Source organism: Petaurus breviceps, unplaced genomic scaffold (genome assembly GCF_028583685.1).
Source record: "Petaurus breviceps papuanus isolate PSGF00001 unplaced genomic scaffold, PetGlider_PUasm1.0 90750, whole genome shotgun sequence".
In the NCBI taxonomy this organism is placed as follows: Eukaryota; Metazoa; Chordata; class Mammalia; order Diprotodontia; family Petauridae; genus Petaurus; species Petaurus breviceps.
Window position 1 is genome coordinate 12,862,430 of NW_027187335.1, and position 16,251 is coordinate 12,878,680.

At 45.8% G+C, this 16,251-nt stretch overlaps 1 protein-coding gene and 1 long non-coding RNA gene across 5 annotated transcripts in view; one reads left to right on the forward strand and one right to left on the reverse strand.

The window, feature by feature from the left end:
* The first annotated feature begins 376 nt into the window (after window positions 1-376).
* Window positions 377-16,251, forward strand: part of JUP (junction plakoglobin) — a 29,778-nt gene continuing 13,903 nt past the window's right edge. For 2 of the 4 annotated variants that reach the window (XM_069067710.1, XM_069067709.1), the window contains exon 1: window positions 377-548. The gene's annotated coding sequence lies outside the window, so the exon portion shown is untranslated. Of the gene's footprint in view, window positions 549-16,071; window positions 16,210-16,251 lie in introns of those variants that run through there. The other 2 variants (XM_069067708.1, XM_069067707.1) reach the window with 2 other exon arrangements.
* LOC138145995 (uncharacterized) lies at window positions 7,075-16,207 on the reverse strand. The gene is made up of 2 exons (XR_011164358.1): window positions 16,082-16,207; window positions 7,075-7,395 (listed from the first exon to the last, which is right to left on the reverse strand). It is a non-coding gene; the product is annotated as an uncharacterized lncRNA (long non-coding RNA).

A 16,251-nucleotide genomic window follows, 5' to 3' on the forward strand; every position in this document is an offset into this window, starting at 1 on the left:
AGGTATGGGGAGGAAGGTGGGAGCGGGTTCTACCTGGTGGAGAGCATGGGTGGGGTAAGACACACCCCAACCACTCCATTGGTTTCTCCCTGAGGCTTACTGACAGCGCCTCACCCATTCACGGGGCAGTATTCCTTCTCTATCCAATGGACGCAGAATTGGGATCGGACCTCGGGCCGGGGTCGGGCTCTAGAGCCGACTGGCAGGGCACGAGGCCAATGGAGAGGCGGTAAACACAAGTGGTAGGGAGGGGGGACTTGGAGCTGGGCCCCGCCCTCCAGCGAGACGGGCAGGCCGTAGGACCAATGAGAGCGCGGCAGAGGGTGGGCGTCGCCCAGGGGGCGGGGCTCCGAAGGGGGGCCCCGAGGCGTGGCTTGGCTGTCAGGTCTCTTCGCCTTTTGTTCGTTTTGGGAGTTGCAGCCGCGGCTAGAGTCCGGAGCAGCCACCGCCCGAGCTGAGACGAACCTCCTATCCAAACCCAGCCCAGCTTCAGCCCTGCCTGCTGCCCCGAGCCCTAGCCCCAGCCCGGATCCCAGCTACGAGCGCAGGTGAGGGGCGCGTGTGGCTGTGGCGGGGCGGGAGTGGAGGGGGGCGACCGAGACTCTGTGCGCTCTTGGATGCATGGAGTGGGGGCGCCTGGAGGGGCGGGTCCGTGGAGGTGACATTTAGAGGAGAGGAAGGGGGCGCCAATGGGAGGGGGGGATGAGGGAGATTTGCCCGACGGGGCCGTGGGAGCAAGAGCTTACTTATGGGGAGTGGAGAGGATCGCTGCTTTTGGAGCGTTGAGGTCTGGCATGGGTGGGAGGGTGGGGAGACAGAAAGGCAATCGGGGTCGCGAGATTTTGCTTGGGGAGAGGGTGACTGAGGGGTCAGGCTGACCACTCCGAAGGGGAAGTGGGTTAGTGGAGGACTGATCTGGGTGGGGCTGGAAATGTGGAGCCAGAGATTGAGAGGAGGGTGAGTTTGGGGAGGGTGGAGTTCTCTGGTCCTTTTTAAGGAGGGGAGGTAGGCAGCGGTGGCTTGGGAAAGGCTTTGACTTCGTCCTGGAAAAGTCTGCGCTGGAGGGAGTGGTACAGTGGAGTCTAGGGTCAGGTCTGGCTAGAGCACTAGTCCTCCCTAGCAGTGGCCTTAGTGGAGTGGGATTGAGGGGGAGACTTTGACCTCATTTCGCGTGGTGAGCACATAGAGCATTCTCTCTTTCCCTCTCCAGCTGGGAATTTACAGTTTAAGGAAACTTGCAGCTGGGCTGCGCTCCCCGTCCCCCCAAACGCCATTCCTGCTCTCCTCTTCCACCCCCACCTCCCCAGGCCTGGGTGGGGCCCTATTGTCTGGGTCCAGTTTTCCGAGCTGTGGGGTCAGTGCTCTTGCATTGGAGGCGGGACCTCCATTCCTCGTTTGCTGAGCAGGTGAATTTGTTGTTAGGCATAAATTTGGCGTTGGATGTTAAATGGATCCCGGCTCTCTGGGAGTTAACACCAAAGTCCTGGATTTTCTTCTCTTTAATGTGTGTTCAGGAGGGTGGCTTGTTTTGTTTTAGGGTGTCTGACTTATTGTTGACTTGGGAAGGGCTTCAGAGTGGTTTATGAAGGGTCAGGAAGCAGCAGGGGTGGGGGACAGGGACCAGGAGAGCAGAAAGTTACCTGGTCTTGCTGGTGTGTTCTTGCTATGATGTCGTCTGACATATATAGCTTAGATACCATAGAACTTAGAGCTCCGAGGGCCTTTTAGAGAACACCTGGTTTAAATACCTCATTTCACAGACTCTTTTGTAACTAGGTATGGAAGGTTTATACGGGGGGAGGGGCTCTGTTTGCCTCAGCTTTTTCAACTGTAAAATGGGAATAATACCACTTGCCTCGAATGATTGTGAAGACCAAACGAGATAATATTTGCCAAGTGCCTACACCATGCCTGGATATAGTATATGCTTATTCTACCTCTCACCCAGTCTTCCCCTCTGTCCTTTTTTCCTCTTTCCCTCCTGACTCACTTCCTACCTTTCTTTTTGTAGAAAATTCACCTAGCAAGAAACTTTTTTGTTGTTCAGTCCTGTCTGACTCTTTCATGATCCCATTTGGGATTTTCTTGGCAAAGATACTGCAGTGGTTTGCCATTTAATTTTCCAGCTCATTTTACAAATGAGGAAACTGAGGTAAACATGGTTAAGTGACTTGCCCAGGGTCACACAGCTAGTAAATATCTGGGTCTAGATTTGGGCTCAGAGATTCCTGACTCCAGGCCCAGGACTTCATCTACTTGCCACCTTGCTTGCCCAATAAACTTTCTAGGGGGAATCAGAATCATAGATCTAGGGCAAAAGAACCTCATGGGCCATAAAGTTCAACTCTCTCCTTCTCTTGGAGATAGAGGGAACCCACTTGCACTTTCTTTCCATATCTAGGGGCACCCCCTGCACCCCTCACTTCTCTCCCCTATTTCAGGCAAAGCCTTTGTAACCTTCTCCTGTAGCCACTGCCCCCAGCCCAGAATAGGAGACTGAGCTAGGAAGAGAACCCGAATAGGAGACGCCAATTATCTTATATTCTTACTCTGTCTTTTACCCTTTCCTATTCCCTGGTTTAATTAGCCACCTCTTAATTGAGGAGGAAGCCAGCAGCAAGCAATAGGACTTGATTTCCACTTGATTACCAAATTATGAAGTTTGCTGAAGCATGACTATTGCAGATTGGGTTGGGATCTGGGTCTTTTGAGGTACTCCTTGAACAAATCATAGGATCAGAGGATTTTTACAGCTAGAAGGGCTTTCATCTAGCCTATGTCCTTGCAGAGACATGGGTAGAGTTGGTAGTCTGGTCCACACTGGAGAAATGGAAGAAAGTTTCATGACTACTTGGGTCTTGGCCAACAAATATAGCTCACATTTATATATTGTTTTCAGGTTACAAAGCATTCTTGTCAATATGACCCTGTGAGGCAGGTAATGCCAGTACTATTGTCCCCACTTTATTTTATTTATTGATTTTTTTTGTTTGTTTTTTGGAGGGGGGAAGACAGGGCAGTTGGGGTTAAGTGACTTGCCCAAGGTCACACGGGTAGTAAGAGTTAAGTGTCTGAGGCTGTTTTTTTTTTTAATTCAGGTCCTCCTGACTCCAGGGCCGATGCTCTATTTACTTCACCACCTAGCCATCCCATATTGTCCCCATTTTAGAGATGAGGAAATGGAGGTTGGGAGAGGTAAAAGTGATTGGTCCAGGGTCATACAACTAGAACGAAGATCTGGAGGAGGAGAAAGAGGGTTGGATTTGGAATCAGTGCACCTAAGCCTGAATCCCAGCTCTGCTGCCTACTTGGGTCACTCTTTGGCAAACCAAGTCAATTCTCCTAGTCTCAGTTTCCTCATCTGGGAAAAAAAAAAGAGGATGTTGGACTGGAAGACCTCTAAAATACCTTCTAATCCTAAATCTATGCTCATAATCTTTTGTCAGAGATGAGATTGGAGCTGAGGTCTCCTGACTCTTATTTCAGTACTTGTCCACCATATCGGTGGACAAGAAAAATAAAGGTCTTGCTGATGTGTTCTTGCTATGGTGTTGTCTGACATGTACACCTTAGAGACCGTAGAACTTAGTACTCTGAGCACCGTTTAGAGAACACCTGGTTCAAGTACCCCATTTCACACACTCTTTTGTAAATAGCTATGGAAGGTTTATATGCCTGCCTTTGCAATCCCGTTTCCTCATTCCTTTTTCTTTGCCTTCTTTGCTGTATGTTGTTTTTCAGTCATGTCCAACTCTTCCGTGACGCCATTTGGGATCATTCTCCATTTCCTTCTCCAGTTCATTTTTTTTTTTTTTTGCTTTTTGGAGGGGGAAGGTAGGGCAATTGGGGTTAAGTGACTTGCCCAAGGTCACATGGCTAGTTTTTTGTTAAGTGTCTGAGGCTGGATTTGAACTCAGGTTCTTCTGACTCCAGGTCTGGTGCTCTATTCACTGTGCCACCTAGCTGCCCCTCCAGTTCATTTTACAGATGAGAAAAGTGAGGCAGAGTTAAGTGACTTGACCAGGATCACACAACTAGGATGATATCTAGGGCTAGATTTGCGCTTAGGAACATGGATCTTTCTTACTTTAGGCCTGGCACTCTATTCACTTTACCACCTAGTTGCATGCCCTTTCTCCCTTTTCTCCCCCTCACCCCCAGTCTCTCAGCAGGTTGAATTTAGGGGATTTATCAGTCAGACCTAATTTTCTCCTATTAGCCCAGGCCTTTCCAAGGCCTTTCTCATTAGAGTTCAGATTTAGCCCTAGGGGTGAAAAGCTTGGAAGGATAGTAGAAATCCTCTGAATCTAATTCCTTTGCTGTTGCTGCTGCTACTGGTGTGTGAAGGTGGGGGCAGGGGAGGAATAGTGCTGTATGGTTTGTACCAGAGCCAAGGAGGAGGGGAAAAGGCATGGTAATTGCATTAACTCAATGATTAGTTTAGCTAATCTGGTTTGTGGCTGAGTTGAAAAGATTATACTGAGGAAGAATTGCTCTGTACTTGTCTGAGAAAACTAGTTTTTGCTGGAGGAAGAAGGTGAGTATATTAAAGAAAGAAGAAAAAATATTTGGGTTTGATCTGTTCATTCTTCCTAGGGTCTGTTCCAATTTAGGTAAAAGGGGATCTCGGTCCTTCTAACCCTCCTCTTTACCTGAACTGAGTGCTCAGGCCCAGACTACCCCCCAAAACTCAGTCTTTGTCATCAGTGCCTTACATTCTGAGGAGGAAAGGAAGATAAAAGAATGAGGAAGGTCAGAGTTGGGAGACCTCTCAGCAAGGTGAAGAGACCCCTCTTTGTCTCAGTCATGGGAGACTGGAGGTTGGGAACCAGATGGGACTTCTGTAGGGCCCTGAAAAGGGTTAGGGGAGAAGTCAGTCTTCACTAAGAAGCTTTTTTTTTTCTTTTCAAATTCCCTGGGAGTCTCTCTTTTCCTCTCCCAGAGGGTCCTATCTATATGGGTAGAGAGAAGGAAAGTTAAGAAGGGACCATAAAGGGGAACAGGGCTGGCAGGTGGGAGCAGGGCTTCTTTGAAGCCTGGATTGACTCACTTTCACATTCTCTGCCCTCTGGAGAAAGGAGCTCAACCTCTTGGCTCTGTTCTCATTGTGGGGGTGGGGTTAAAATGGTCTCTCCGGGACCTGTAGGTCCTGGGAATATAATGGGGGGTGGGGTGGGAGAGGCAGAAGGTCAGACTTCCCGATAGGGAGGCCTCTGGAAGGAGGGGGTTGTGGGTAAAGCTATTAAGTACTAGGGCATGCCTGGTTCCTACTGGTTGGAGCTCCCAGACTGATCCAGTCTTATGGAAGGTACAGAAAGTGAAATGCTCTGTTTTGACCAGTGATAGGACCAAGCTAGAAGGAAAGAAGATACATAAAAACAAGGGGAAAAAATAGCAGGTAAAAGCTCCCCCCCATCTTAAACCTTTGGACCTTCCTTCTTAGGTGGTGGGAGAGTATCTGAAGAGAGACTTTAATTAACTGTGCCCAACTTTTGATTGGGAGAAATCTAGTGGTTAACCTATCCTATTCCCTGTCAATCGGTGGCAAGGCCCCTCCCTCAGATCAGTGGAAAAGATTCCTTTGTCCTTTCTGTCCAAGGTGGGAGAACTGAGGCAGCCAAGAGGAACAGGGATTCGAGAGTCATAGTAGCCAGTCTTGTACTCTTTGAGAAGAATCTATATTCTCTCAGTGGGACCACAGGGGCCCTCAGCCCTGATACTGCTAGACCTTGGGCTCAGTTTGGACTGGGTTGGACTAGACGACCTGTGACTTTAGTCCCTAAACTGTAATGCTATGATTTAGAGGGCCTGGGAATGGGGGAAGGAATCCAAAGGTTGCTATATAGCTATCTGAAAAGGTCAGTTAGAGTTCTGGTCACTAAGGGAGTTGGGGTCAAACCTACCTTTTGTCATCCTTTCTCTAATTCTTCAAACAGCCTGGGCCCTTGTAAAAAGAAAAGAATTGGGCCCTTGGTGTTGGAATGGAGGAAGCAGCTTCTGCTAGGCAACCTGAGGAATGAACCTTTGGCTAAGCAAGTTTCTGTCTTATGGTGTTTAGGGCTTTTGCTTTTGTTTAGGGGAAACTGCCAGTGGTCATCCTTCATCTTTTCCTTTCCTCTGACTCCATTTATTTTTTAAAAAGGAGACTCTGTTCTCATTTCTTCCTGACCTATCTCAGGACTAAAATAAATTGGGGAATATTAGGGTGCACCTAATACCTAATCCTGGAAAAGAGACTTGACAAGATGGGAAGAAAATGGGGTTGAAATTTAGATCTCCAAGCACATGAATGGTTATCATATAGAGGGTATACCACCCTCTGTCACTACTGAGGATATAAGAAGGGGGAAATGGATTGGAACCATTGAAGGAGGATTAGTTAGACAGCAAGACTGGATTTTGATTAGACCAGTTCAAGATTCCTTCCTCTTATTATTTCCATTGCCTTCCCTGGCTTCTAACTAAAATCCCATTTTCTACTGGAAGCCTTTTGTATCCTCTCTTAATTCTAGTGCCTTTACTCTCAATTAATTCCTATTTATCCTGTATATGACTTGTTTGGATATATATGTTTGCTTGTTGTCCCTCTTTTGTCTCTGTAACCCCAGAGCTTAACATGGTGCTTGGGATATAGTAGGTGTTTAATGAATGTTTATTGACTGGAGACACTGGGATAGTGTGTGTGTGTGTGTGTGTGTGTGTGTGTGTGTGTGTGTGTGCCCATGGGCAAGGGCACTAGTTGTAGTGAATAAAGAGGTCTAGGACTAACTTTCCTCCTGAATGGGATATTGGTCAGCCTGTCTGTGTCAGTAGGGAGAAGGGTTCTCCTTGTGTGGGGGAAGGAAGAAGACAACCAAGATTCTGCTCCTAGAGGTGGCGTTTGAGGTCTGAACCAGAGTGACTCCTGAGAGCCTTTTGGTGACTTCAGTCAACAAATATTTATTAACTGCCTAGTATGTGCCAGGCATGTAGGCCCTAGGACCTGGGTATATAAAGATGTGTCCTAAAGTGGGGAAGGTGTGGCAGCAGTGTTAGGAATGAGTTTCAGAGAGAGTTTGAGATCGAACCATATATAGTGAGGGATATTGCTGGGAAATTTATTACAAGTAAGAATGACCCTGTTAGGTGAATGGAAAAGAGCCATCTATACTGTTAAGGAAAACTTTCCTTGATCTTAGTCCACTTTTATTGGGGATGGAGCTGATGATCCCATTCTATGGCAGTTCCGTATGAAGGTCCTGATGAGAGGGGTCAGGGAACACTGTTGTTGGTTTTGTCCAGTTGGACAATCCTGGACTTTGGGTTCTTTGGTTTGCGATGGGAAGGGAGTGTGACTTGAAATTTTTCTTCCACCATGTGTTCAACTAAGTTTTGAGTCTTCATGTTTAGCAGGGTCTGGAAGATTGAAAACAAACATGGAAAATCTATCAATATTTTTTTTGGTGACTGTCATACTAAACCTTTCTTGTTTCAACCAGCTTATCCAGTTTCAGGAGCTGTTGATAGGAAGAAATAATAGCTAATGTTTTCCTACTTTGTTCTGTTTATTCCTCTGTCCTTATTCCAAGGAATGAACCTAAAGGGGCAACCACTCGATGGAGAGTGGATGAGTGAACCATTAGTCTCGCATAAACCACATCCCATGCAGAAACAAAAATGACATTTCTGCACTTTATAAAGAAATATGTAAAGCAGTTTCTTCATAACAAGTGTAAATGGTTTTGGATTACCCATGTGGATCATCCCCAGTTAGTAGGGAAAACTGGCAGTAAGTATGATTTCATCAGTAGGGTGCCTTCAGTGGAGTAGACAGATTTCCCTTGGGGGATAGAGTAGTTTAGCAATGGGCATTTCTGTCTCCCTTGAATCCCCTTCATTTTTTCCCTCCTGGTTTATTTGCTTTGGGAGCAAGCCAAGAGGGAAAAAAACCCAACAACAACAAATAGGCAGCTGTGTCCGGCTTGGAACTGTGACCGTCCTGCAGTCCTCAGCTTGTCCCTAGGCGCCAGCTTGGGCCAGACAGCTTTCACTATTGAAGCTGGACATGAAGAGGGTTTTTCCTTTGAAGATTCAAGATGTGCCTTCATCCTCTCCAGAAACTGGGAGCTCTCATTGTGCAGGAGGATGGAGATGCCAAGGAAGGAGGAGACAGTATCTCCAGCCTTTGGGAGCTCCCAGTCTGAGCAGGAAGATAGGATATACAAAGGAAGCAGATATATTTTGGACTCTTGAGTATCCGGGCCTCTGGCTAAGTACAGGAAGAGCTAGAGGCTACAGGTAAACTCCTAAGGGGAAGAATTAGTCAGTGTCCCTGCTGAATACAATCTCCCTTTAGGTGATAGGGGTGCTAAGTGGGGAATGTCTGGTCATCTATCTGGCCCTAGAATGGCATGGCTGCAGGAGATGACCCAGTAGCACATGCATATAGCTAGCCTGGGTAGCAGAAAAGACTAGATTCCAGCTGCCTGGTGATGGGGAACCCCATGGGCAAAGCCTGAATGCTGAACACTAACATAGCCTGACAGTGACAGCTGCCCCTCAGGGTCTCAGAGATTATAGGTACTAAGGCAGCAGTTCAAGATGTGATCAATATGGACAAAGAAGTGAATTCTTTGGCAGAGGTGGCAGGTGCCTGACTGGGCATGTGGGCCTATAAATGTTTCCACTTCAGTCTCAGCACATCCATCTCTATCAGGTTTTATATACTTCTGTCACTTTCAGAAATTGTACCCTCTACTACCTCCAGCCACTCCAACCTCTTCCAGGTGCCTTGTGAAGAATTTATCACCTTCAAGAAAAAATTGTATTGATAGATTTTATTCGTCACCTTCATTTCCGAATATGTCCCTCCTCTAACAAAGAATATTAAAAAATGAGAGAAAAAAAGAAAGCAATTTCACATCACCTGAATCTGAAAGTATATACAACGTTCCATACCCAGAGTTCCCATTCCTCCCATCTCATCAAGGGAGGAAAGTGCATTTTCTCATCTGACCACCAGCGTGGTCATTATAATTACACAGCATTTGGAGGTTTTGTTGTTACTGTTGTTCTTTCCACCTATGTTGTATTTTTTTTCCCTAGTTCTGCTTTGCTTTGAGTTTCTCTGTTCTTGACATTCATTGTTTCTTATAGCCCAGTAATAATTTCATCACATTATGCACAAGAATTTGTTCAACTATTGGCCAATGCATGGGCATCTACTGAAGAATCTACTCTCAGCTAAGGTCCCAAACATGCCCATGTACTGAGATGATTTCTTAGTTTTGAGATTTTGAGCCCTCTCCCATGTGCAAATAATGCCAATGTTTGAGCTATCCTGAATTTAAGCAGAGCATAGATTTCCTTACAAAGGAATGGAGAAAATGAATCTAAAAATAATATGTTATAAAAAATATTTGAAGTGAAGGGTTGAAACTACTGAACCAGGAGCAATGGATAGAAATTCTAGGTACAGCTGTCTCTAGTGACACAATTGACATAAGCAAAAAAAACCCTTCTTGACAATTCTGTACTGTACTGTCCCAAAGGGGATACACTACCTCTTCCTTCTCTTTCCCACCCCTGGAAGTTTTCAGGTAGAGGCTAGGAGATCAACTTTTAGGGATATAATAGAGTAGGTTTCCATTCAGGTCAGGTTGAATGGCTCACCTCCAGGATTTTGTGATTGTGTGAAAAGTATGTATAAGAGATTTCTGCCCCAGTCCAGACAGGATGGGACCTGTTCTAAATGAGCAGAAACAAATGAAAAGTTTCCTTTTGAATTCTCAGCCCATTGGGTATCTGGGCACACTAGAGAGTAGTGTGGTCTAGTGGAATAGTAGAAAAAGAATGGGACTTGAAATTGGGGAACCTGGAGTTTTGAGAGTATAGGTTCAAGGTCTAGCTTTTGGACGAGTTTTTTTTTAAACCTTTCTTAGCATCAGCTTCCTCATCCATTACGAGATGGTCTATCTCCCTGGGTTGCTGTGAGAAAAACAAATACTGTATAAAAATGAACTACTTTGTATTAATCATTTTACCAATGATTTCATTGTTCTTTTCAGTAGGGCCTTTTAGTTCAAATGATGTTCCACAAGGTCAGGTCTTTGAAATCTGCTTCTTTTAATTACTAACTTGTTAACTTCCTCTAACCAAGGGAAAGAATATAACCTGATTTTTAAATTTTTTTTTTTGCTTTTTGGAAGGCAATTGGGGTTAAGTGATTTGCCCAAGGTCACATGACTAGTTTTTGTGTTGTGTCTGAGGCCGAATTTGAACTCAGGTTTTCCTGACTCCATGGCCACAGCTCTATTCACTGTGCCACCTAGCTGCCCTATAACCTGCTTTTTTAGAAGAGTAATCTCCTAATTAGGGCAGATAGAGTACCCTGCCTGAAGTCAGGAAGACTTAATTTTCCTGAGTTCAAAAATGTGGCCTCAGACACTAGCTGTATCAATTGGACAAGTTGTAGACAAGTCATTTAACCCTGTTTGCCTCATTTTCCTCATCTGTCAAATGAGCTGGGAGAAGGAAATGGCAAAACCACTCCCGTATCTTTGCCAAGAAAAGCCTAAATGGGGTCATGTAGTCCAGATGACTGAAATGACTGAACAACAAAGTCTCCAAAGTTCATGTCTTTGAGCATCTAATCAAATGATGGGAAGATGGGTTGCATCCTCCTCTCCTAATGATAGCCTGTTTCCTGCTTGTCTCTAACACAACCCCACCTACCCTTATTCTTTACATATCTACCCCACTCTGCCCCCACCCTCTGCTATGCAAAATCCTTATTTCTTTCCATCCCTGAGGCATTGGTCCCTCTGGGGTAATTATAACCCAAGTTCAGGTGCTTTTTGGAAAATTTCCTTCCTCCTCTTTCCCCAAAGCCTACTCACTCCCTGCCCTCCAGATCACTTAGTGGCTGGGGCAAGGACCTAAGGGACCCTCCATAGCTCAGTTCAGGGGCAGTGACCCTCTAAGTAAGAGACTGCTCTCTTTCTTTTTGGATGCCATGGAATGAGTTGACAAAGCTGTACAGGCAGGTCGGAACTGGAATCCCTATCAAGACCCACATTATCTCTCCCTTCCCTCCCCCCAAACTCACCTTGATTAATACCTCAATAACAATAGCAAGTATTTACATAGTCCTTTAAGGTTTGCAAAGTGCTATATCTCTTTTGATTCTCACTATAACCCAGTGAGGTATGTGCTCTTCTTATCCCCATTTTACAAATTGGAAACCTGAGGAAACCTTGCTCAGTTAGGGTCACAGCTATCAAGTGTCTGAGACAGTAGAGTATCTTAGTCATGAAAGTTGGGCAATTTCGATGTCATCTTTTCCTCACTCTTCCTTCACCCTACATATCCAGGTAGTTGCCAAATCTTGTCATTTCTTCCTTCACAACATCTCTCCCTTCTTTCTACTCACACAGCCACCATCCAGCTTTCAGGTCGTCATCACTTGCCTGGATCATTGCAATAACCAATTAAAAAAAAAAAGAGCAGCTAGGTATCACAGTGGATAAAGTGCTGAGTCTACAGTCAGGAAGACTCATCTTCCTGAGTTCAAATCTAGCCTCAGACACTTCCTACCTGTGTGACTCTGGTCAAGTCACTTGACCTTGTTTGCCTCAGTTTCCTCTGTCAGATGAGCTGGAGAAGGAAATGACTAACCAATCTGGTATCTGCCAAAAAAACCCTAAATATAGTCACAAAGAGTCAGATAGGACTGAAAATGACTGAACAACAAGGAAGATTAAGGGAGGAATTAATCCTAATCACAACAAACCACAGTATGTACAAAAAAACCAATAAAATGTATTGTCAGTTGGTCTCCCTGTCTCAGTTTCCTCCCCTGTCCAGTCCATCCTCTGCACAACTGCTATAGTGACCTCACCAAAGCTTGAGCCTGACCCCATCCCTCCCCTGCTCTGAATTCCAGTGACTCTCTGTCTCATTCTTTGTAAATTTCTATTCTTGTGTAAGTTTTATAATGTATATAATTATTAGTATAGCACTATATGGATGTAGTTTGCAAGTGAGCAAAATAAACATTAGAAGCTACTCAAAGTGTTTACTCAACAGTGTTGGATCAACAAAATTTGGAGACTAGTCATTTCTCCTCAAAAATAAAAGAAAGCCTTAGAAAGTAAGTATGCAGAGTCCACCAAGCCTTTTGCTCCCACCCTAGCTGGTTATCACTGGGGACATAGCAAACTTAGTCCAGGCTGGGAGCCTGGCTGTACTGCTCTGCCCAAGGCTATTTTTAATTACCCTCCCCTGCCCTCCTCTCCTCCCACCTTGGGTCACACTCTTTGCTGGGTAGATGGACTCTCCCTCTGTCTGGCCACACTCCGATTTAGGATGCATGGGTAATATCCGGCTGGGATTACTGCTGTTACTGCAAAGGGAGCTCTAAAGCTATGGAGAAGGGAGCTGGGAGGGAGGGAAGGATCATGCCTCCCACCAGTCCCTCTGGGGAATTTGATTGCCCATGTGATCATGTGAACACACTCACATCCACTCACACATATCTCTGGTGCACATACCACCGGACAGTCAGCCTATCTTTTCCCCTACCCTGAGCCAGAAGCTACCCCAGGAGAGACGGCTCCTTCCGCTCTTAGTGCCAACAATAGAACTTGTACTAAACAAAGACTTCCCTATTCGATTTTTAAAAGCCTTTTTCTGTCTCTCTCTTTGGGGCTAGAGGTATAGGTAGGACTCGGTTTCTTTACAGGAAGTAAGGAAGGTCTGATGTGGAGACTGGACCAAATCCAATGGCCCCTTGTTTGTATTGTTTTCCCTATTCCCATGGTGCATAAAGCCTGCCTAGGCTGAGCATTTTGTAGCAAGGTATTTACTGCTTAGAATGGAATGCCTGAACATCCTGCCAGGTGATAGTGATGATAAAGGATGATAATAATTAATAATAACCTCTGAAATTTATATAAAATATACAGCCTGGTGTAATGAATTAAGTATTGGATTTGGCATCATGAAAACTTGGGTTCAGATCCTCCCTAGGACATTCCATATTAGGCTATTAGTGGGCTGGTAGGTGGCACAGTGAATAGTGTTAGGCCTGGTGTCAGGAAGACTCATCTCCCTGAATTCAAGTCTGGCTTCAGATACTTACCAGCTGAATGACCCTGGGCAAGTCATTTAACCCTGTTTGCCTCAGTTTCCTCATCTATAAGATGAACTGGAGGAGGAAATGACAAACTAATCCGTTATCTTTGCCAAGAAATCCCCAAATGGGATCATTAAGAGTCGGACACAACTGAACAACATTTGGCCATTAGCAAGTCAGTTAATTTCCCTTGGCCTCAGTTTCCTTATCAGAACCTACCTTAAAGGGTGAAACAAAGTAATAGGTGTAAAAAGCTCTGCAAGCTTTAAAGTACGATATAAAGGTCAGTTACTATGCAGTATATTATGGCAATAAGACCGTGAGATAGCAAAGGTAGCATTATTCCTGTTTTATAGAGAAGAAAACAGTGATTTGCCCAAGATTACACAGTAAGTGACAGAACATGTTCATGCTCACACATCCTGATTCATAGTCATCCTGGGCTCTGTATGGTTCTACCCTGCTTTTCTCTAACCTATAGATTACTTAAACTTAGCCTTGTCCTCTGCATCTGTCCTCCGAGAGGAGAAACATTGCATTGCCCTTCCACTGAATAATTTTAAGACACTCATTTTGCTAACCCTCACATTTTTCTCTAGTCAGCCTTTCTCCCATTCTCCCACGCCCACATACCTCACAGTTCCCGAGTTTAGAAGGTGACAATGCCTTGGAGATGTTATTCTCCTAATGAATATTTTGACCACATAGACACATTTGAAGATAGTTGCACAATCACCCTTTTCTCACTCTAGGTAGAACAAAATCTAAACTTGGGGTGTTCCTCAGGGGCTAGATCTTCTCCTTCTGGGGTTACTGCCCTATAATGTCCTTCCCCTTGTCCCACCAACCAAGTCGGATGGATGGGAAAGTGTGGTCAATATTCACCTCCCTCTTGCCCCATTGCCAGCATCCCCTTTCCTAACCTCCTGACTGTCCCAAGCTGCTAACAGGTGGTAAAAATCACCTGTGTCACCAGACTTAGCCCCTTGGGGTATCCAGGCTGGGAAGGTCCCTGAGTTTGTCACAGCTTTCCCTAACTCCTGTTGAAAATCAGAGGAAAAACAATGACCTGTGACCTCTGGGTTAGTTGACTCTGCAGCTGGTAGTACAATAAGGAATTGGTACCCTCTCTGTTGTGGCTTCAACTTGGCTCAAGGCCCTGGGGACAGATGGCTTCCATATAACCCATTATTCCTGTTGCTGGCCTTGACCTTGTTGTCTTTGATTTGGAAGCAGAGCAAATTGATTTGGATGGAGTAAGGGAATAGGGGCTTAAATAGAAACCTCTGTGGCCATAGTTAATGGGACTGGGCTAATGGAGGAGCCAGAGCTTTCCTGTCCTTGTTGACCTCAAGGTTAATGTCAGGAGGTGAGCCCTGCTCCCTGCCCAGATGGAGCTGAATGCCAATTGAGAGGGTTAAGGCGACCTTATTTACTGACATAGTTTACTGTCCCTACTTCTTCCTATGCTGGTTTTCTTCCACACTGGAGGAGGAAGTGGGAACCAGAATTCATGTGACAGGTTTGAACTGTGTAGGATGTATGTATGGCATTTCCTTTACCCCCCTCCCCCACCTTTAACCTAAAGGACTGTGGTCTTAGGGATGAAGAGTCTTCAGGGACCTGTATTACTGTCTCCAAAGGTTTCATCTAGACCTCCTGTTGCCTCACCCCCTCCTCTCCTTTTGCTTCCTGTAGGCCCTGGGGAAGAGTGTGGGGGCAGGGGCAGGGAGCTGAGGGCCTGCTCCTGAAATAGCCAGAGACAGCCCTGTCTTTCCTGTGGAGAATGCCAGGAAAGCAGCTGGGCGCATCTGGCTGGAGCCTGTGCCTGTCCTTTCTGTCTTCCTGGGCCTCTCTGGCACATTCCACTTATCAGCCCTGAAACTCTGAGTCATTCAGGGAAGGAGGGAAGAAGCTGATCTCTCTCTCTCTCCTGGCCCAGCCTGTCTCAGGTGGTGTGCTGGCTGGGATCTGGGTGGAGTTGGCCTTATCTGGCCACGAAAGGCAACAAGAATAAAGAAATTAGAGCTTCCTGTACAGGGATGACCCTCTAATTGACCTACTGTCAGTGGGATGGGCACTCTGAATTGTTTATTCTACTGGTGGGATGAGCTAGCTTTCTGTCACCTTGTCCCTACCTTGTAACAAATGGCATGTGTTCTGGCTAGCATTAAGTGCCCAATCTATTGGGAAAGCTGAGTTTTTCCTTTGTGTGGTACTTACTGGGCCTAGGGAGAATTAAATTTGTGATGTTGGCTTCATTAACATAGAACTCTAGCTAACTGAATTAACCATTTTTGGAGTAGGGAAAAAGGAAGCATTCTCTATTAGTGCATGGAGAAGTCAAGCTTTTAGCTCTTAAGGATCCAACCACAGGGTCTTATCTGACTGTCCTAGGTTCTGTGGGATAAGGGGAAGGAGGTGACAAGGCAGCAAACCCAGTAGAGGCTATCTCTATAAGGAAATCTGGGGTCTGGCCCTCTGTGAAATTTCCCATGGTAGCTGTTGCTTCATTTAGTAAGGGAGAGTGACTATGTGATTGTCTCAAAGTATGACCGTGACAAAGTGTTCATAACATTTTCCTTGTTTTCTGTATAGTTGGTCCCTGGAGAAACCAGTTTGGCCTGTTCCCCAAGCCCTGCCCATTGCTCCTCGCTTCTATGGAATCCTTCTTGGGGGTGGAGCTATCAGAAATTGCCCCCTAGAGCCCCACCTGAGGTGGTCGGATGGAATAGGATGGATACCCCAGAGACCTATCCTTCTGATTTGGGGGGAGTGGTGGAGAGCAGGGGTTGAACTAGTCTAGTCTTGGAGAGGTAGTTCTTTGCTGCCCCTACCCAGTCAAATACATACCTATGATGTCATGCACCCCTCCCCTCCCAAACTCCTTTCACTGAAGTGGACAGTTCAGTGATGGTAAATGGAGTGCATGTACACCCTGGTGTCCACCCATCCAGCTCCAGGTACCTTGTAACTCCACCTTCCCCTTGAGACTGTGCGTCATTTCTCTGCCGCTCCCTCTGTGTGCTCACTCCTCTCCCTGCCTGTTCAGACAACACTGGGACACTGAACAGATAGCTCCGTACCCCTTCTGGGTAAGCTTCTTAGATCTTCAGCTTGATTCCTACAGCTGAGCC